This window comes from Peromyscus eremicus, chromosome 6 (genome assembly GCF_949786415.1).
Source record: "Peromyscus eremicus chromosome 6, PerEre_H2_v1, whole genome shotgun sequence".
Classification (NCBI taxonomy): Eukaryota; Metazoa; Chordata; class Mammalia; order Rodentia; family Cricetidae; genus Peromyscus; species Peromyscus eremicus.
In genome coordinates, this window is record NC_081421.1 from 123116461 (window position 1) to 123139302 (window position 22842).

Below are 22842 nucleotides of genomic sequence, written 5' to 3' on the forward strand. Positions count from 1 at the left end.
CTCTTTCTCCTCAGTTGTGAACAGCAACTGCTAAAGCTGTTGACAATCATCCCACATGGGCTGATGTGTGATCATTACAGAATCTAGGTCTAATAAGGCAGATGGTTTTTCAGAAATTTTGGGGTTCTGCATCTTCCAATTGTACAAATCACTAGTAGCAAAGGGTATGTAGGACATGTATTGATGACCTGCCTGATTTGGTGATTCAGTTGCCCACAGAGGTAGGGCCACTGTAGCAGATCTGCCTGTCTCATGGTCTGGCACAGGCGTGAGGGCGACTGACCGCACCTTCTGCCCCCTCCAACCCCAGCCCCAGGCCTGGTTTGGCAGCAGCTATCTGTGGGGGGAGGGGCAGGTGCTGGTGGAGGGGGTGGCACTGGAGCATAGGGAGGCTGGTAAAGTCCTCCTTGTACAGAAGCGGGTGGACCTGCTGGCTTATGGTCCTTCAGCCATTCTGCTTCTTTCACCTGCAAGACTGTTGGGACCAGTGGCAGGAAGGCTTCAACCAAGAAGAGGGGCTCTCCACTAGATACTGTCACGTGGTGACGTATGAGACCTAGTTGGGATGCCCAGGTTTTCCATACATGGTAGGGAGGTGGAAGGTGCCGCCATCTGGCCATTCATTCCTGCAAAATATGGTTAGTTTCCCTGGCTGTACAAGCAGCCCCAGATTCTCTGCCTGGTGTTTGAAGTCCTTAAAATGTGACTGGACTAGGTCCAGAGGAGTGGAGCTTGCTGACTGTCCCATGGTAGTATGTTTCAAGAAAGTAAAAGATGAACAAAACACACGTGGTGATATTTTGTGTGCCCCAATATATTGTGTACCGTAATAGTGTACCCTAATAAACTTATCTGGGGGTCAGAGAACAGAACAACCACTAGATTAGACATAGAGGCCAGACAGTGGTGGCACACACACCTTTAATTCTAGTACTCAGGAGGCAGAGATCTGTCTGGATCTCTGTGAGTTCAAGGCCACATGGGGAACAGAGCCAGGTGTGGTGGTACACACCTTTAATCCCAGCACTTGAGATCTCATGCCTTTGTTTGGGAAGTAATCCCAGGAAGTAATGGCAGGAAGCAGAAAGGTATATAAGGTGTGAGGACCAGGAAGTAGAGGCTTTTAAGCAGTTCAGCTGAGATCCATTTGGGTGAGGACTCAGAGGCTTTCAGTCTGAGGAAACAAGATCAGCTGAGGAGTTGGCGAGGTGAGGTTAGCTGTGGCTTGTTCTGTTTCTCTGATCACTCAGTTTTCTGGCCCCAGGCTTTTTTGTTTTGTAAGACCTTTTAAGATTTGTGTTAAACACACACACACACACGACAAACCCACCGGAGTCTGGGAAAGACCAGAATGTTGTAGACAGTGGCCTATTTCACAACCAGGCTCTGCCATACAGGAGCAACAGTCATTGACTATCAAAACCAAAGTCAGACTGGAGTTCTCTGGCTCCACCAGAGCGGAGCCTTCAGGTTCCAACAGAACCCCCTCCCCTCTGGGAAGAAGTTAAGCCACATCTGCCCTACCTCCCTAGGCCTCCAGATTGTGTCTGGACAGCAGACCAAAGACACACCCAGACTCATCGATCAGCGGAGTACAAAATGTACTCCCCTAAAATGCTCTACTATAGAGTTGAGGGTCCTCAGTGATCCCGGATGAGCCCCCAAATGTAAAGATCTGTGAATTGCTGAAGGAAGACTCCAGACTTGAATAATATGTAAAAACAAAGAGTGTTTATTCTGCAGAATTTACCAGAATGCAGAGTCAACCATTTATACAAAATGGCACCTCAAGAGGAGCACACAGGCTCCCTTTAAGCACAGCTAGGGATATTCCAGGAACAGTTAGGTCACCTTGAATGTGACTGATCAAGCAGGCAACAGTTACACTAGTATACTTTTGATTGGCTGAGGTTAGTTTTACTATCTTTGGACATGTTTTGAGAGGTTTGCCGGAACTGTCCTTATTTGGTCATTGCTTTAAAATACTGTGGGGCGGACTCAGGCCTTGTATGTGCTCCCTCCCTCATCCCTGCTGTCTGTGGTGTTGACTAATAGCCCTTTGTTTAAGAAACTGAAATTTAGGCCTGGTTTGTAAATGGAGAAGTTTAGACCTCTCATCTCTCTTTCTCTCAGACATGGCCTTACGTAGCTCAGGCTGGCCTCAATTCTGCTTGGTAGCCTAAAATTCTAGCACTGTGAGGCAGAGGCAGAAAAATCAAGAGTTCCAAGCTATATATGGAGTTGTAAATCAGCCTGGGCTGGGCAGCGGTGGCACAGGCCTTTAATCGCAGCACTCAGGAGGCAGAGGCAGGCAGATTCTCTGTGAGTTCGAGGCCAGCCTGGTCTACAGAGTTCCAGGACAGCCACAGCTGTTACACAGAAAAACTCTGTCTCAGGGGAAAAAAAAAAAAAAAAAAAAGTAAATCAGCCTGGACTATATAGAAGGTGTTGTCTCAATGAAAACAAACTCCAAATTGTAATATGTGTTTTGTCAACAAATGTGAGCAAGGTCATAGGTTGGGTTTCTCTGATAGCAGATATTTACACACTAGTGCAGAGACTTAAAAGAGAATGCTCTCGGTATCATTCTTGGAGGAGAAAAAAAGTTGAACTAGATCTGAACAGAGTGCCTCATCTAGTCCATTGGGTTATACAGATGGGATGCTCCTTCAGAATGGATGCAAGTTGGAATAAATGACAAGACTTTTAAATTACAATGATCAGTTCTCTTGGAAACAGATGATGCAGTGTGACAATGCCGTGGCTGGAGCTGTCAACTGGTGGCTGGCTCTGGACAGCAAACAGGAAAGTTCCGACCATCCCAATAGTAGCTATCCTATGTCGGCAGCATACTGCCCTGTATATAAAGCTATTATGGACAGAATTTGGTAGGGAAACCATGTATTTTTATATCTATGCCTATTCCAACAGAGTTCACTAAAAAGTATGGCAGGGATGTGTTCTGGTGAGGCCTTACAGACCCAACTACTAAAAAGACTAAGGCAATGTAAGATTATAGATGTGATTATCAGTACAACATGATTGGTATCCTTTATCTTGGGTAGCTGTTACTTTGAGTTGAATTGGAAACTAAACAAATACATGACACTTTAATGATTCAATAACTTACCAGCCATTGAAAAGAAACCACAGATATCCACTCGCTTAGAAAAACAAAACAACTGCTTCAGCTAAGGAAAACACAGGCACTGAAGCAGTAGTTTACTGTTGTGAAGAGCCCCAATTAACAGATTCCACCCGTGGACTTGGTATTTTTGGAACATAATCAAACAGCCAGAGGTTTAGGTCAGCATTTCCACGGCTCAGAAGTGATGGTTGATGGAGAAAATGCTTGCCTCCATTACTGAAGGTGGGCATAGTATATTCGAAGGCAGGTGTTAGAGATGAAACTCACGAGCTTCACGCAGGGTAAGCGCACGCTGAGCTACATAAATACACCTGAGTTCCATACTTGGTGCTAGACACAATTGTCGGAAAAAGGCACGGAGAAAAGTTAAGATGCCCTGCCTTTGGAGATACTAGGTTCTTGGTGGGGAGAACACTTACAAATAAAGGGTAGACACGCTGTTTAAAAGTACGCAGAGTAAAAGCAGTAGTGCAGGTGTGCTCTTCGGAACCTCGGAGTGGTCTGGACAGCCCCTCTGAGGGAGACTCCAGAAGAGACCTGAAACAAGGGAGACGCGGAGGAGCTGGGACTCTGGGCAAGCGACCTGCCTCAGGGAAGGGCCTGAGCAAAGGCTGGAGGTGGGCGCTTGCGCGCGGGGCTGCGCATCCGTGCGGAGGAGAGCATGGCTGCGCCGGGGCTGCCTCCCTCCGGGGCAGGTAACAGGGCTCAGCCCACGCGGGGAGCCGCTGGCCGGCGGCGCCCTCGTCGCTGCAGCGGCCGCGGCCACCGGCAGGTGGCGCGGTGAGCGCCCGGCACCACGCGTCTCCAGCCCGAGGAAGGAGGGGACCGGAAGGAGCCGCGGCTGCTGCGGGAAGTGGAGGAGCGGGAGGCGGGGACCCACCTGGAAGCGCCGCGGCGCCGCCGTGGAGCTTCCTGCGGCGGAGGGAGGGCGCTCGAGCCAGTGCGCGGCGGGGGCCGAGGGCGGCCACGCGGGCGGCGCCTCCCCGAGCGGCCGGCCCGACGCGGGAGGTGAGCGGGTCCCCGGGGCGCGCGGCGGGGCGGCCGGAGGGGCCGGAGGAGGCGCGCGGCGGCGGCGCGCGGGCCCGGAGCCCCCCGGACGAGCGCCGGGAGGGGGGTGGCTGCGGCGGCGGCGGCGGCGGCGGCGGCGGCGGCGGCGGCGGCGGCGGCGGCGGCGGCGGCGGCGGCGGCGGCGGCGCCCCCACGTGGGCCGGGCGCGCGCGTGCGCGGCCGAGGGGGCGGGGAGGGCGGCGGGGACGCCGGGCGCGCGCGCCGCGCGGCCCACGTGACGGCCACGTGACCCGCGGCGCGGCCGGCTGAGGTCGGGCTGGGTTTGGTGTGCGGGCGCTGCGGCCAGCGGAGGGCTCGGAGCGGCTTCCGGCCCTTCTCCCGCCGCGGGGCACTCCGAGGAGACGCGCAGGGCGGGGAAGGCTTGCCCCTCCTCCCGTGCGTCCGCGGCTCTCCAGTCCGAGAAGGAAGCACACTTTTTTCCAAATCCCGAAGTAGTGGGATTCTCTTCCCCCCCTCGCCGCCATGTTGGTGCCCGAGCACGCCCGCGAGATGCTAGTGGGTCTGTATCGCGAGATCTCCCGACTCTCGCGGGACCTTGTTGGCAGAGCGGTTGTGCTGGATGGCGGATCCCCGGGTTCCGGGGACCTGGGACCTGCAACTCTTTTCCAGCAGGCAAGTTGTCGGGGAGGGGCCGGGGCGCGCGCCCGGCCGCCGGGAGCCTCGCCGCGCGCGCCGCCCCGTCGCCGGCGGCTGTGCGGACTGGCCGTCGCCGCGCTGCGCTCCTCCCGCCCCCAGGCGCCCGCCACCTGCCGAACGCTCCCCGCCGGCCCCGCGGCCAGCCCGCCGCCGCGGCCGACACTGCCCCCTCTGCCGAGGTGCCAGTTTTGCCCAGTTACCCTTTTCTAAAGCATTCCAGCCCTGTTTACTGTTCTGTAGCCTAGCAGAGCGCCGAGCATCTCCCCTTGTGTCTGGGCATCACTTACTCACTTGGCCATTGAGAAGTTCTCAGTGCCCTGGCTGTTGACAGTAGCTTTGGCAATGTTTGGAATCCCCTTCTTCCCTGACAGTATCTGAGGTCAGAATAAAATCGTTGTTATGTTCATGCTTATTAACTCCCATCAGTAGGGCTTTGCTTTTTAGTGTTATTGAGGTTACCATTTTGATATTCTGGGGTGGTGGTTTTAGGTTGCATAAAATAGTACATGATTGTTTTAATTAAAATCCTGCTACTCTTGCTACTTAAGTTTGAGGTATGTCTTCATAAGTGAATCACTTTCCACTTCAAATATCTACTCTTAAGTGAGTTTACTATATTCGTTTTCGTTTGTTTGTATTCAGAAGTGTGGAAGTTGCACAATCGGGAAACCAGATAATTCATTCACAATTTATCTCCCCCCCCCCCCCCCCCCCCGCCCTTTTCCTTTTCTGAAATGGGCTCATTTTGTAGCCCAGGATGCTGTAGAGTTGTAGAGCTGACTAGAGAGGCCCAGAACTTGCAGGAGTCCTCCAGTCTCAGCTTGCCATCACACCCAGCACACACAGGTCTTGGCCACTGTATGTGAACATGTGCGCGGTTGCCTATGGAGGCAGAAGAGGCTGTCTCTGATTCCCCAGGAGCTGCTTGCTCTTCTAGGAGTTTGTAAGCTGCTCAAAGTAGATGTGGGATCCGAACTCTGGACCTCCAGTAGAGTAGTAAACGCCCTTAACCACCAAGCCATCTGTATTTTGCTTTGTTTTTCAAAACAGGGTCTCTCTTTATAGCCCTTGCTGTCCTGGAACTCAACTTTGTAGACCAGGATGGCTTCCAACTCACAGAGATCCTCCTGCCTCTGCCTCCCAGGTGCTGGTTCTAAAGTTGTGCGTCATCACCACCTGACTGATCTCTCTGTTTTTAAACTACAAAAGTATAGTTATACCTTTTACCAAAAGGTAGAGTAAAATATTCCTTGTTATAGTTTACCAGGCTCACTTTTTTACCCTGTACCTGGTCACTGTGTTCCATGCCTTAGTTAGTCTATTTAGGAAGGGGAGCTAAGTTGGAGGGCTGTTTTTAAAATAAACTACCACAGCATTAGCAAACAGCAAATTATCTACTAGAGAAAAGGTTTTTAGTGACAATTCTGTCAGGACTCCTGGGCACACTTTCTTAATTGAGTGTGGATGCTTTGGTGGTATGTGTTGAATTTCTCCAAAAACAGCTATTTGTAGTGGAAATGTTCTGGGGTGCTGGGAGCTTTGCACAGGAAGTCTGTAAAACAAAGATTTAAGGAAATTATTTTGTCACTTGAGATTTATAATTTTTAACATTTATATTTTGTAATTATATATTATATATTCTGACCTAAAATCATGTCAATCCTTTGGAGGTTTCCAGAAATTTTGTTTACTAGCACAATTAAAGTAGTGGTTCTTTTTAAATTTTTTTTAGTTTAAAGAAAATGTGCATTTTAAGTGTATGTGCCTCTTTGAATGTTTATGCACCAGATGTGTGAAGACGCCATGAAGGTCAGAAAGAGGGTGTCACACACAGTCCCTGGACTTACAGGTGGTTGTGAGCAGCCATGAGAGTGCTAGGAACCAGAGGGCCTCTGGGAGAGCTGTAAGTGCTGAGTTGTCTCTTCTAGCTCCTCAGAGTGACAGCTCTGACCATGCACTTTAGTAAACTCACTAGCATGATAGACCTCAGTAGTTAATATTAACATCCACTTAAATTAGAAAAGGCTAAGTATCTATTGTTTTTGTCATTATTCTTCTGAAAAAAAAAAACTTAACAGCCATAGAGTTTTATTTTAATTTTTTAAAAAACTAGATAATATAGCTTAGGCTTTATTGGAATTTAAGAACCTCTTGCCCCAGTCTCTGGAATTCTGAGACTGCAGACATTCATTACTAAACATAAATTCTCCTGTGTTTATCAAACCCATTACAGTAACGACTCAAGCAGTGTTCTTGTTTGTTTGTTTTTTAAACTCAGTCTAGTGCAGGTTGGAATGTTGAGGAATAGACCTGTTGAGTTATGATATAGAAAAGATAAGTATAGTTTGACAGTGAAATGGAACTGTAAAAGTTGTACAGAAAGGGAGCGACGTAGATATGCAGGAGCCAGAACCCAAGAATAGGCAGGGTCATAATAGAGGGGGAAACTTGAATTGACAAGTTCTTCCTTTTGGGGTAGAGGTGGGGTGTGGGGAGGATTGTTAGTTTATTTTGGGGCAGATTCTCACTGTGTAGCCTTGGCTAGCTTGGCACTTATGTGCAGACCATGCTGGCTTTGAACTCATGGCAATATTCCCACCTCTGTCTTCAAAGGGTTGTGACTGTAGGGTGAACCGTTATTCCCAGCTCTTGATGTTTCTTAGACAGTTCTGCAGTTCATCTTTAGATTACACTAGGTGTCACTTGTGATAATGGTCAGTAGATGAAGTAGATATTTAATTGAAATTTTGTGGAGTATTTAGTTAGGTAGACTATTGACTCGTGCTTGTAATCCCAGCACTCAGAAGGGTGAGGAAGGATTGGATCACTGAGTTTGACACTGACAGAGTGAAACCCCGTCCTTGAGATACCCAGAGGGAAGAGAAGGCAGCAGTGTCTTGGAGGTCACACTTGTGCCATTGCTTTTGCAAAGCTGTCTGCCTAAGTTGAGCATAATTGTGATTGGTCCGTTGTGTGGGTTGGAGAATAAGAAATCTTCCTTGGGACATGATGATGCATGCCTTTAATCCCAGGATTTGGGAGGCTGAGAGAGGTGAATCTGCATTTGAGACTGGCCTGGACTACAGAATGAGTTCTAGGACAGACAGGGCTACACAGAGAAACCGTTCCTCGAAAAACCTTAAGTAAATAAGAATAAGAAATCTCTTGCAACTGTTGCTTTACAAACTGTTTTTGGTGGTAAATTTTGTAAATTATCTGTCTTTTACAGATAATTTATTTCGCAGTTGAGAAAATTTAAGAAAGAGGAGAAAAGTATTTTGCGTGCAGTCATTGTTCATGCAGATTATAGTAAAGTACATGGCCAAAAATGTCAATGAAAATGTGGCAGGTGCTTTAAAAAGAAAACTAATTTCAAACAAAAATTGAGTTTGACATTAAACTGTAAGTGTCAGTTGAGTATTATGGTAGTGTTCTGGCAGTATTTAGTATAAATGTGATACATTTTTTTGTATAATTTTCTGTAATTAGTACTTTGGTAACCACTGTCATACTAGAGAAGAATATGTGTGTGTCTATTAGTCAACACTGCAAAGGCCCAGAAGGGGTGTGGCTTCTGAAACTGGCTGTCTGGACTTGGCGTGTTTGTTTGACATTGCATTTCTTACCTTCCTGTTTTCTACTCAAGTAGTCACTCTGTGTGTAGTGTTGTATGATAATTTCTATCTTGTCAGAGAAGTGAGGAGGACAGTGTTGCATGATAGGTCAAGCTAGTTGTTTATTCCCCCTGCTCCCCGTTTTTGTAGTGCTGGGAGTTGACTCTAGGACTTGAAGCATGCTAGATGTGCGTTACTCTACTCAGCTCTAGTCCCAGTTATCTGCCTTCCCCGCCCACTAGTGTTTTGCAGAAGGGCCTCCACTGGAGGCTGGCCCGGAGCTGCTTTTCCTCCAGCGAACAAGGGATGGCGGGTCTGCTGGTGTGCCTTCCCACTTGTGTCTTTTGTATTATTGTAGTTTTTCCAAGATGGGTTCTCTCCGTAGCCCTGTGTCTTTTATTTTTTAAACTTAACGTTCTTACACATTAAGAGTCCTTCATCTAACGTTTATTAAGCAACAGGGAGCTCAGTAATTTGTAATATGGCAGAGATTCTGGGCCCTAAACCATTGGTAAATCAAGTATTTCACACATCACTTAATAAGAGAGAGGCCTTGTATGTGGAAGTTACAGGACAGCTTTTGGGGAGATGGTGGTTCTCTCCTTCCATAGGGGTTTCAGATTGAATTCAGGTTGTCAGACTTGACGGCAAGTGCTTTTATCCAGTGATCCATCTTGAAGGCCCAACTAGTTGATTTTTAGTTGATGGAACCTGTCTGTTATACTTTTCTTTTTTCCCTCTTCCTCCTCTTCCTTTAGTACTGAGGGTCAAACTTTACCATTCAACTAATTCCCCGCCTCATTTTGCTTTCTTACACACTTACCACTTAGAAATCAAGTTTATGTGCTAGGCGATGTGGTGCACACCTTTAATCCTAGCATTTGGGAGGCAGAGGCAGGCAGATCTCTGTGAGTTCAAGGCTGGCCTAGTCTACAGAGCTAGTTCCAGGAAAGCCAGGACTATACAAAGAAATCCTGTCTCACTCCCCCCCCCCCAAAAAAAAGGAAAAGAAATCAAGTTTATGTTCTTCATAAATGAAGTGAAATATGGATGTGTTACTTGTCAGGATTATTTTCTTGGAAAAGATGTATGTTTTGTGAAATTACCTTATTAGCATCTCTTTAAGAACTGATTACCTCCCTGTTAGGTCTCAGGAACCCTGGACAGATGGCTAGCTGGGGTGCCTATTTAACATGTCAAAGCAGATGTGCCCCACCAGGTTTTCCCACTATCCCTCCATCCCTACCTGTACAGGGAATGGCTGGCAAACCCTACCCCCTACCTTAAACTTCTCCAGCCCAGTAGCTGGGCTGCTCTTCCCCCAGCTGCCCTTCCCTGTATAATCCAGCCATTTTGGTAACCTGGTCCTTTGGTCTAGCCTTTATCCTCTTGATGTCCTGGCACTCCCCTTTCCCTTCCCCAAATTCACATGGCCTGGCTCAGGGACATGTTCTCTCAGACTCTCCCAGATGTCTCTGCCTGTGGCTATGCTTTCCCTTTTATCTATAATAAACATTTTGCTCCACCATACCTAGGAGTAGTCATGCCCTTCCTTTTTTGTTTCTTTTTTTTATTCCCCCCTTCCCCGCCACCCCCAAAACAAACATGTCCCTCATGCTTTTCCTCTCTCTCTCTTTCCAGGGTTATGTACCCCAGGCTGGCTTCGAACTTGCCACATAGCTTAAGGTCTTACACTTTTTTGAACCTCATGCCTCCACCTCCCAAATGCTAGGATTATGAGCCTGTGCTTCCACACTTAGTTGTAATACTTTTCTGTACTATCCAGCCTTTACTCCAGACCTATCATCTCCCCACCCCCAAGCCTCACCCGTGCTAGGCAAGTGCTCTACCACTTATTACTAGTCTCCTTCATACACCTAAAGTTCTTACCTGAACTATTCCCACTAAGTATAAACTTGTTTTTACAGTAATGTTTCTTTGCTTGTGGGGAGACATTTTGTCTTTTTCCCCTCCCTGTTTTTGAACATGTAAAAGTGTGATATACATAGAAAGTTTTCACAAGTCCACAGCTAAGTGGATTTTCACAGGCTGGGCATACTGATAGATATCGCTGAGAAGCAGGGTATTCGAAAAACCCAGAAACTCTTGTACCCTTCCTCTGGCTATTAACCATCCTTTCCTCCCCTGGAGAACTATAATTTTGATGTCCAGGACCACACAATGTCTTGTTTACTACTCAGTGTAGAGTGTGTGCTTCATTGTGTTTGACTGTTTTCACTCAACATCGTGAGATTCATCTACTTTATCATCACTTCATTTTGTAACCTGAGATGGAATCTCAACACTAACTTAGACGTTTTTCTAAAGACAGTCATAGTTTCCAGGAAGGATGAGGGGCTGCAGAGAAAAGCTGCCTGTGCATTTGGACTGGTAGAACACGTTTGTTTTAATGGGGTTTAAGTAAACAGTGTATTTTTAGTTTCTGTCAGTACTGCCTTACATCAGTACCTCAGCTGCTCCCCCAACTTAATTTTGTTCTGAAGACTTGAGTCTAGCAGTCCTGAGCAGCTAGTGCCTTTTCATTACTTGGTAGCTTGCTTTACATTCTTGGAATTCTTCAGGTAGTAGTGATTCCTGTGCCAATTTTGGGGGTTGCTTGTAGAATCTTCAGTTATTATAAAGACTATTGAGAGATTCCACCAAGAAAAAGTCCTAATTTAAATTAAAGCTGTTCTACATTCAAAATATTTATGTAAATAGTAGTGTGCAGATTATAAAGTTGCATTTTAAGCAGCTATGCAAATATGAATCATGGGAGACCCTTACCAAGTTAGTGTCTCTTTCAGGCTACCTTCTGATGTAAGTGCAACTTTCTTAGCAGAAACTATTCTTTTGTAATTTCCTACCACTTTGCTTTCTTACTGTGTTTTTGCACATCATTTAAGCACTCTTAACTGCTGAGCTCTCTCCAGCTCTGTCTGGTTTTGATGGAACATTTAGGAGAACATTATATTACGGATAATAGAGGACAGAGTGACATTTGATTGTTACAGAGTTGTTTACCAATCTCAAATAAATGTGTGTGTTACTAGTGATGAAACCCTGGTCTTTGAGCAAATGTTTTTCTCTTCAGCTATACTCAGTTAATAAATGCCTTAGGGGTGAGGGGTGGCAGCTCATGTTGCCCAGGCTAGCCTCAAACTCATTGTGTAGCTGAGGATGACTTTGAATTCCTGATCTTGTCTCCGTCTTCCAGGTGTTGGGATTCCATATGTGTACTATCATAGTCGACCCACAAATGCTAGTGTTGGTGAACTAGTCACAGCATTATCTGGCTTGACCTTAGCTACTTGCATACTTTTCTTTCTGTTAGCCGACTTTGATTTGACCAAGAAATTTTTGATTAATTTGTAACTGTAAGGCACAGGTTCTCAAAGTTTGCCATGCTTCATAAATCATTTAAAAGGTTGGTTTGTTTTACTTTGTTTTGTTTTTGAGATGGAATTTTATTATGTAGTCCCAGATGGTTCTGAACAGAAAATCTGCCCCAACCTACCAACTGCTGGATCATGGCATGTACCACTGCACCCTGCTTGGTTCGAGAGTTTTTGTCATTTTGCGTTTTGAGACAAGGTGTCTTTAGGCACCCAGACTAGCCTCAAGCTTGTCGTCGTCGTCAGCCTCCCATGTGCCATGCTGAGATGACAGAGCTGTGCCACCAACCCCTGCCATACCTGACTTCTTACATCTTTGAACTCCTGGGTTTTTATGGCTCTGCTGTCAGTGTTTGGGGGTAGAGAGGCAGGCGCGATTCCCACACTGTTATCCTCAGCAGCCTGAGGAGTTCCCCTAGAATTTCAGGGACCTTGAGTCCTGTTGAACTAGGATTTGTGGCTTTTGACACTGAAGAATTTCAGGACTAGCCAGCTAGTGAAACAGAATTGTAAATTTTGTTAAAGATGTTTTACCGCAGGTTTCAGCATGACAGTCAGGCCAAAAAGGTACTCAGAAGAAAGTAAGGCATACTGGAGCGGAGCTCACTGGTGGGCTGCTTCAAGATGAGTTCTTGGTTTTTATAGGATTTTGGTTGCATTGAAAGTTACTATATTATCACTGATTTGTCCTTAAAGGTGCCTAATAGAATTATAATTGATAGAGAAGTCTAGTCCATGGGGTTACGGGAAAGTAGATACCTTGTTGTTAATAGTTTTTTTTTTTAATTATTTTAATTTATGTGTATGTGTACCTTGGAGGCCGAAGAGGGTGTCAGATCCCCTGAAACTGGAGTTATAGAATGTTATATGAAGTATCATATTGGTGCTAGGAATTGAACCCAGGTCCTCTGGAAGAGCAGTTGGTACTCTCAACTACTGAGCTATCTCTCCAACCCTATTGTAAACTGTTATGTAGATTATCTGGCCCTGTGTGGGGAAAGGAATGAGGCCTTGCCCAAGGTCCTGGATATTCAGGCCTCAAGCTTAGGTCATTGCTACATCAGCATAAACTATCTGTATATGAAAGATGTGTTGGCAGCCTTAATAGCAAATGTTAATTGCTGAAGTTGCTTCTCAGCTACTGAGAGACTCCACTCAGACTCTGTGATGGTGGACTCCTTTTCTTCCCATGTCTCCATAATTTCCCTGTCTTCTATCCTGCTTCCGTGCAAGAGGTTCCTTAACACTGAAGAGTTTGAAGAGTAGGTTTGGCATAATTTTGAGATTTTTACTTTGTGGATCAAATAACAATACACTACTAATAAAAATTATCATAGCATTTTCTAAGTTTTTATTTTTGCTGATAAATTTAAAAATTGAAAAGAATTGGGATTGGAGAAATGACTCTGAGGTTAAGAGCTATTGCTCTTGCAGAGGACCTGGGTTCAGTTCTCATCACCCATACGGTAGTTCACAACCATCTGGAACTACATTTCCAGGGGACCTGGCACCCTTTTCTGACCTCTGCAGGCATCAGGCTTAAAACTCATAATAAAGCTTTTGTAAGAATTATTTCCCCTTTACTTTTGTGTGTGTGTATTTTGCCTGCATGTATGTCTGTGCATTTGTGCATGCAACGCCTGCAGAGACCAGAAGAGGGTATCAGATCTCCTGGGGCTAGAGTCACAGATGGTTGTGAGCTGCTGTGTGGGTGTTCTGAAAGGACAGCTAGTGCTCTTATACTGCTGAGACATCTCTTTAGCTTCAAATAAAGCTTAAAAAAAAAAAGAATTACTGGTTCTGATCACTGATGAAGAGCAGTGAGAGACTTGGAATTTGCCATTATTGAACACCTGTTTGTGGGTAGGTGGGCCCTTTTTATAGTCATGGTTTTGGTTGGTATAATGTAAAGAACATGGGCTTGAAACTTGAATTTAAATTCTGACTCTAACCCTTATTAGCTCTGTAAGTTTAAGCAAATCCCTTTATCTCTAAGCTGTATTTTCCTTATAAATAAACTTAGTGCATTCTGGTTGGAATCTATAAAGCAGAGGCTTGTGAGTACTGCTGGTTCCTACTGATGTAGAAATGGGCAGTCAGGGCGTGTCACACAGTGACATGTGTGACTCCATGGCTCACAGCTATACACTGAAGTGTTTCAGTTAATAAGTAGTGACCATGTCAGCTTGGAGTTTTAGTTGGAGTTCTCAGAAAAGTGGGTTTCAGAAAGTTGAGAAAAAAGATAGTGATTGAGTAGTATAAGCTGTCATACTGATAACCTCTGATAGTGCAGTGTTACTGAAATGACAACAGATTTCTATTGAGTTTAGAAAAATGTGTGAGTAATCCAAAGAAATTATAACTTGGGTTGGGTGTGGTGCTGCATGCCTTTGGTCATAGCACTTGGGAGGCAGAGACAGGCAGATCTCTTTATTTGGAGCCCAGCCTCATCTGTATAAGGAGTTCCAGGCAAGCCAGGGTTACAAAATGACCTACAAAACAGACAGAGTTTGTCTTTGAGATAGTCTCTCTAGCCCTGGCTATTCTGGAACTCACTATGTAGACCAGGCTATCCTCAAACTCAAAAGAGATCTGCTTGTCTCTGCCTTAGTAGGATTTTAAAGGTATGCACCACCATGCCTGGCCTACCGTTAGATTTCTTTTCTTTTTTTCTTTTCTTTTTTCTTTCCTTCCTTCCTTCCTTCCTTCCTTCCTTCCTTCCTTCCTTCCTTCCTTCCTTCCTTCCTTTCTAGTCTTCAACTCCATCAAAGACATCAGAAAGATATAATACTACCTAAGTAAACAGGAAGAGCAACTTCCAAAAATCTAGAATGATAGTGACAGCTGGCTTGGGGCATTCATTTTCAGCCCACAGGCCTAGAGTCTCTCAGTTACTTCTCTCTGTGTCCTCTAGAATGTCTGGCAGTTTCTTCTGTGAAGCAGGAATCTGAAGGACCATTTTGTCAAGCAAAGTTCAGTGGTCACATTCCTATGGGTCCTGCATGTCTAGTCGATACAACATTTTGTCAAGCAGTCCAGGCAAGAACAGTTTCTTGCCCAAATGACTATTTTTGCCAAAAAGAAGATAAACTCCATATAGAGTGTCTTTGACACCCATCTTTCTCTCTGAAGTAAATCGGTGCTGCCAGGAGCAGACATGTCTCATTGTCCAGGAAAGTCTTAAGTTTTTAAAACATTTTAAATGCCATATTCTGTATGTCTTTGAAGAGTTTGACGATTACCTACCTAGTTGAATTATATCTATATATACCTAATTGAATTATATCTATGTATATCTAGAAAACTCAATATGACTATAAGTTTGACTATCAGAGAAGATTAATTATTAATCTGTATCTCTTAATTATCCATTACAATTTAAATGAATTATATAAACATAATACCATAAATGAGAGTAGAAATATATGTAACATAACAAAATTGACTTTGAATTTGTATCAATAAACTAAAATCTATACTAATGTAAAACATTTTAAACAAGTTGCTGTTTAAAAGGTTCAGCAATCCTTTTATTTTATCATATCTATATCCTATATTGTCATATCATATCCCCCTTTCTTTTTTTAGAAAGAGATTGACTATGACCAATAACAGTTTGTAACCAACAACCTAAACAAAGACAAACATACATAATTCATTTTTAATAATGTGGGCGTAGTTTTCTAGGCTACTTCCTGCTGATAGGGGGCGCTGGTAGTCTTATGGGGATCCTGAGAAAATTCGAGATAATGGTCAAGTCCTAGGAAGACTGGTTATAACCTTTATTGATAGGTACCATCTGTTAAGGTTCAGGAGATGTGGCAGAGCCTCCTTTCCAAAACAACATATCCTTAGATCCAATTTTGAAGTCAAGATACCTTTAAAATATACATATTGGTTTAACTGAGCAGCCTTTGCAATCAAATGTCTCTCTGTAGTTAAAAATCCCAAAGACAACACAATCTAGATTCTCTGTGTCATATCCATCTTTATGTGGCTTATTTTTTATATTACCTTTACTGTCTCTATAAAGACTTTATTTTTTAAAACTATTTCTTTATATAACTATCTGTATTCCTTTTCCTCTCTTCCAAACCTACGTACATTTTTACACATACCATAAACTGTTTAGAGGTTTATTTAATCTGAATCTGACTTACTGTAAATCTGTTGCTTTAAACTGCAGTATTACTAGGACTGAAATGGCAGCTTTGGCTGCTGGCTCTGCCTACCTCAGCTTCCCAACATGGTGGAACTACGTTTACAGCCAGCTCTGGGAACCATGCTCACTGCTGACTATGGGAAGCAGTGGATCTGTGCTTCCATCCAGCAGTGAATAGAAACTTCTTTTTTTTTTTTTTTTTTTAAGTATATATAAGCAAAAGCTATATCCACCATGCACCATGTTGTGGCTTGCGAAAACCTCTGTAACTCAATGGTAATCCGCCATGCTGTAGCTCCAGCCCACATGATGTGAACCCCCCACAGCCAGGGGAAAAATGGGCAGCCAAATTCCGAAAACACAGCAATTTCCAGAATTTAAAATCCTGAGTCATGACAGGACACTGGCAGAATTCAAGTTTATCTGGTACAAGGAACATTCATACTGAATGTGAAGTCGAGCTGTAGGCCTTGTGTACATCCTACTTCACAAATGAGTCTGTTAGATACGCTAAGCCTGTAGGCCGAAGATGATGCCCCAACATGCAGAGAAACCTCTGGTGACTGTCCAGGCAGCTGGCTGTTTCTGTCAACTCACATTTTTTTGGAAGTTGCTTGTTTGCACTTCCTGTTTTACTAGGTAATATTATTTCCTTCTTGGGTCTCTGAGGGAGTTGAAAATTAGATAGTTGTAATAACAATTTTCCTTGTTAAGAAATTCAGAAAAGAAACTCACTAAGGAGGTGTAAAGTGTATAAGTTTGAAAGACATCGTAAGATAGTTTTCTGTTGGTAATGTAAGTTAGGATAGAAAGTGGATTAGGTACATTTTGGACTCACCAAAATAGGATAGATAATGGAATATTTTCTCTGAACTTGTCAATGCAAATGGACTAGACATTGTTGATGTATTTATTGCTTGTTTATATTATATATAGTTATTGTACTTATTGTATATAGTTTTTCTTATATTGTAACTTTTTCAATTTTTTTATTTTTATTAGGCAAAACGGGAAATGTGGCAATACTTTATTTGTGCATTAATAAATAAAGCTTGCCTGGAGATCAGGGGGGAAAGGCCAGACATTTTTAGTAAACAAGAAGTCAGGCAGCACATGTCCTTAAACCCTTAGCAGGCAGGGTCTCTGTGTGTTCAAGGCCATACTAGGGAACAGCCAAGTGTGGTGACACACGCCTTTAATCTCAGTACCAACCATAGAGACAGTGGCAGAGCTATGTAGGAAGAGGAAGTGAGGTAGCTGGGTTAAGATAGCCAGTGAGAGGGCAGAACAGCAAGGCATATAGGCGTGGGTAGACAGGAAGTAACTCACATTTGGAAGCTGCAGAGTTGGTGAGGTAAGGTTGGCTGGTGGCTTTCCCTATTTCCCTGATCTAAGGCTTTCCCCCCCTATATGACTCCATTTAGAAATTCGTCTACAGGGGAGAGCCAGTTTTCAGTTGGGTATGGCTCCTGCTAGATTGACCATGCTCCAGAGGTGGCTACTATACTCAGAATCTAGGGACAGCAGAAATTGAAGTTGATGGGTCACTAAATTAAAAAGAAAAGACTCAAACTTGGGGGTAGGTAGAGAGGTAGAGTTAAGGGGAAGAGTTCATACATTATATGAAATTCTCAAAAAATTAACACAGTATTTATAAGATAATATAATTATACTTTAATTAAAAATCTTTAAATAATATAACATCTAAAAGATAACAACTGTGAAACTCCCCTTTCAACACTGTGCTGCTCCTTCAGTAGTTAAGTAGTGTTGCATTCAACTTCTGTTGCATTCAAGTTCTAGTCTAAAATGGGAATAATGAAAGTCTTAAAAATGATGTTTTGTGTTTGAGATAGGATCTCACTATGTAGCTCTAGCTGGTCTTGAACTTACAGAGATCTGCTAGCCTTTACCTCCCAAGTACTGGGATTCATGCGCCACCACGCTCAGCCAGCCATAGATTTTTGACAGCTTTAAAAAGAATGAATATAGTATCTAGTTGTCATACATAATTCATACTAGCAGTTGTTATTATTGCCTCTCCTTAGTAATTTCTGCTATAATGCTTTTGCTGCTTGGTTTAATTTGTTTTATGTAATACTCAGGATAATTGTATATAATAGTTTTTTCCTTTCCTTAAACCAGCAGTTCTCAACCACAGGTTCCCTTAAACCACAGGTCACAATGCCTTTTGGGGGTCGAATGACCCTTTCTCTGGGGTCTCATATCAGATATCCTGCATATCAGATATTTACATTACAATTCATAAGAGTAGCAAAATTACAGTTATGAAGTAACAACAAAATAATTTTGTGACTGGGTGTTACCACAACATGAGAACTGTATTAAAGGGTCACAGCATTAGGAAGTTTGAGAACCACTGCCTTAAACAAATGAGAAAATAGGGGCTGGAGAGAGTGCTCACTAGTTGGGAGCACCAGCTGCTCTTCCAGGGGCTGGAGAGATGGCTCAGTAGTTGGGAGCACCGACTGCTCCTGTGGGGACTGGAGAGATGGCTAAGTATTTGTGAACACCAGCTGCTCTTCGAGAAGACCTGGGTTTGATTCCCAGCACCCACATGGCAGCTCACAACCATCCATCACTTCAGTTCTATGGGATCTAACACCTTTTTCTGACCTCCAGGGGCATCAGGCATACAATCTGATGCACAGATATACATGTAGGCAAAACACCCGTGCACATAATAAGTAAAATATAATAATTAAAAAATGGTTAATTGGATGTCAGACATTAATTTTTCAAGGGCACATGAGTTACATTTTAGTTTGGATTAGAAACCAAAACCAATGGATGCTTTTCAGAATTCTAAGATGCTTCTCAAATACATGCTGTAAGCACCTTTGGTTCTTGGTTAGAGTCTTAAAACTGAGTTTTGTATCTTTCCATTGTTTCCAGATTCTTTTTGATTCTTCCTAGTTATCTGTTTTGCTTAGTAGTCTAGATTTCACCCATGGAAAGAAAAGCTAGTCTGGTTTTATTCTGTGTTTATAAAGTGCTTATGTCAAGCCAAAGTGTGAAGCTGGGACAACTTTCTAGGCAGGGCCAAAAGGCCATCAGAGCCAGAAATAAGAAAATACTTAGGATGAAATATTCCTGTATAAAGTTTAGTTTTCTTTTTTTAAAGATTTATTTTTTTATTTTATGTGTATGGATATTTTGCTTGCATGTCTGTCTGTGCACCTTGTACATGCCTGGAGGCCAGAAAAGGGCATCAGATTCCCTGGAACTAGAGTTACAGACAATTGTTAGCTGCCATGCATGTTCTGGGAACTGAACCTGGATCATCGGGAACAGCAGCCAGTGCTCTTAACCACTGAGCCATCTCCAGCCCCTGTATGAAGTTTTTAATACTAAATCTGAGGAAATAGACAGTTGGGATGGGTAGTAATATTGGTTATCAGTTGGATTTCATCTGGAATCAAGTAAAAGGCAGGCCACTGGGCACTCCAATAAGGGATATTGTTCGTCAAATTATGTGAAGTGGGAGGGTCCACCCTAAATGTGGGTGGCATTTTCAGGTGGTAGCTTAGATAAAAGATGGAAGAAGTTCATCAACTTTGCTGCTGTTACTGTTGCCTTCGTTCACTGATATTAGGAGTCGTCCAGGTCAGCACATACCAAACTGATCCAGCATTGGTTCAAGATTAGGAACAGGCAGCTACCTCTCAGGCTGACAGCTGAACTTGGCTATGTTGTCATCTGTGTGGTCCTAGTTATACCACGGGCCAGCCCAGTTAAAACAGTTCCTCACTGGGAATCTTCCCAGGAGATCCTAGATTGGGCCAAGATGACAATTAAAACCAGCCAGACACAAATGTATTCAGAGACATTTGGGGGAGCTACCCAGAAGTTGGTTCTTTTCCTTGTCCCCATCTATCCCTCCACCCCTGCATCTCTCCCCCAGAAGCTGGCTAAAGGAAGTCTTATCTCAAACATGATAACCTCTACCTTCAAAAAATTTGGAAGATGGTTGAGAAGACAACAAAAATGAGACAAAATTGTAACAATGAGATAGTTACGGTATTATTTCTAATTTAAAGTGCAGCAAATTTTTATTAAATTTAAAAAATTTTAAGGAAACAAAAATGATTCGTATTATTTGACTTCAGTAAGAAACAAGAGCATACAAACAAAAAACACTTTTGTGGACTAGGGTGTAGCCCAGTGCTAAGGAACTTACCCAGCATACACAAAGCCCTAAGTTCAATCCTCAGCAGCTATAAAAAAAAATTTGTCTATGGTCAAAATTTCTGCATTAAGTACATAAAACAAAAAGCCAAACTGTGTACTACTGTTCCCTTTTCCACATCTCCCAGAATTCAGTAACAAGTAGCATTCTCTAACTTGTCTATTACAGTGACAAGCCCTCCTGGGCTCTCTTTTCTGCTTTAACACCAGCCAGCACCGAGATCGCAGACAAACTGCTTCAGCTTTGTCACCACTAAAACAAAAGTACTCAGAGAAGACATAGAGGACACTGTAGTCATGAGGAGATATATATTAAGTGCCGGTTACAGGTGTTCCTTTTTTTAAACTAAATTGTGCACACACTCGTGTACATGTGCATGTGAGTACGTACCATGTATGCCATGGTACATGGTCTTTCTTTCCATCATTTGTGTCCCAAGGATCCAACGCAGGTTATCAGGTTTGATGTCAAGCACCTTTACTCGCTGAACCACCTCACTAGTCTTTACTAATTTTGAGATGGCTCTCAAACTATAGACTAGACTGGACTACCCTTAGAATCTTAGCAATTATCCTGCCTCAGCCCCTGGAATGCTAGGATGACAGACATGTAACGTGTAACATGTTAGATATGCCTATCTAACATGGTAAGCTGTTAGAGTTCATTTGTTGATTGGTACAGGGGTATTTGAGTAATGAGACCCTGTGTCTTCTTTCATAGAGCTTTCTAGAAGGAATCTGAGGAGGAGGTACCATAGCATGACCTTAGAGAAAACAGCATCATGGTAAGAGAGGAAATCTTACACTTAGGAAAACTTGCTAGAGAAAGTAATATGGATGTCATTAAAGGTTAGGACATCATCTGGGGAGGGGGACCTACAGGAAAGTGGTGGAGTGTTTACCTGGTGTTTGAGAGACTGAGTGAACTCTGACTGAAGTCTCTAGCCCCACATTAAACCCATCTCTGTGTTTTGGGTTACTGGCTCTCTGATCTTGAACCTTGGTCAAGTTAATCTCTCATTGTGACTCAGTAGTAAGCTAAGAATTCTAATAGTAATTGTGATGGATACTAAATGAGATATAGAATGCATAAGTATAATAAAAAGTTATAAAAGAATTTTGGGGCGGTGGGGTGGGTGCCACAGTTTGTGTGTGGAGGTCAGAGGGTTTCCCTCCTGCCATTATGTGGGATGCAGGCAAGCACCTTTTTCTGCCGAGCCATCTCACTGGCTCTGACCCTTAAATTTCAAGTGTTTAATACATATCAGGAAGCAATATTTGTTGTTACGAATTAGAAAAAAGTAGGATGAGATTTGCTTAGATACATAGGTTGTATGTAGGATGTTAAGGCATTTTATGTAGAAAAAACTACAGAAATAAACCCTCCAGGGTAAATTGGAGTGCAGAATATTAAAAGCCTAGAAAACAGAATAGTTGGCTTGAGATTGGAGACGTTTGCTGGTAAGTTGGCAGTGGTAGACTGGAAAGGTTAAGTAGGGCCCTTAAAAAGGGCTTTGTCAAGCCAGGCATGGTGGCACATGGCTTTCAAAAGGTGGAATTGTGATTTCCAGGCCAGCGAGAACTACATAGTAAGATTCTGTCTCAAGAACAAAACAGAAAGGGCTTTGTCTCAGTTACCCAAGAGATTAAGGTGCTGATGTGATTAGTTACACAGAGTCTTACCATTGTGGGATGAAGAGATTGGAAGCTGTTGGGCCAGTCCAGGCTCACATTAATATTGGTAAGAACAGCCACAATCTATGAAGGAATAAGTTAAAGGAATGTGAAATACTCTTTACATTCCCACTAACATAGTCTAATTGTGTTTAAATGTAAAATATCTCCCCAAGAAATGAAAAAAGACACTGAGAAGTACAACAAAAGATGGCCGCAAAGGCCTGAAGGAGAGTTTGAAAGGAAGCAGGTGTAATTATCTTCTTCAGAAGCTGGCCATGGTGAAACATGCCGGTAACCCTGCCATTCAGAAGACAAGGAAAGAAGAGTAAGTTTGAGGCCAGCCTGGGTTACCTAGGGAGACCCTGTCTCAAACCAGATCAGAAGTTCTCTTCACTTTGTGGCAGGTATCATACTGAAAATGCATATTACTTAACAAGAGTGAAGTTAGCTTGAGTAATTAGGTCTGTATATGGTGTTAAGTAGGTTGAGTGACAGGAAAAAGGAATGAAAAAGGTTACTTTGAACTGGCAAGATAGGTTAGGAGAAGGCACCTGCTTCCAAGCTTGACAATCCCTGGAGCCCATGTGGTGGAAGAAGATGTGGCCTGCTAGTACCCACACATGTACACAGTCAGTCTTCTAATAGTTACTGTAACATGGTTACTTCCTGGGGCTTTAGTTTGGAATAGAAGGTGTTTCGCAATGCCAAACATTCACATACTTAAAAAGAAGGTAGGACCAGGAAGGTACTAGAACTGAAAGGAAGGTGGTACTTGGAGTTCGATACTGGCAGGCAGTTTGCTCTATGGATCTGAAGCTCAGGAAGGAAATGTAAAGCTGTCATTTAGACTTTAGCAAATGAAATCATGGTATAGTTGTGAGAGTAGGCCCTGCCTAGGTAGGAGAGTTAGTTTACAGTCTTGGATTTGCTCTC

General features: G+C 43.5%; 1 protein-coding gene across 2 annotated transcripts in view; it reads left to right on the forward strand.

Moving 5' to 3' along the window:
• The first annotated feature begins 4052 nt into the window (after window positions 1-4052).
• Window positions 4053-22842, forward strand: part of Zzz3 (zinc finger ZZ-type containing 3) — a 69101-nt gene continuing 50311 nt past the window's right edge. The window contains exon 1 of one of the 2 annotated variants that reach the window (XM_059266469.1): window positions 4053-4156. The gene's annotated coding sequence lies outside the window, so the exon portion shown is untranslated. Of the gene's footprint in view, window positions 4157-20951; window positions 21018-22842 lie in introns of those variants that run through there. The other variant, XM_059266470.1, reaches the window with a different exon arrangement.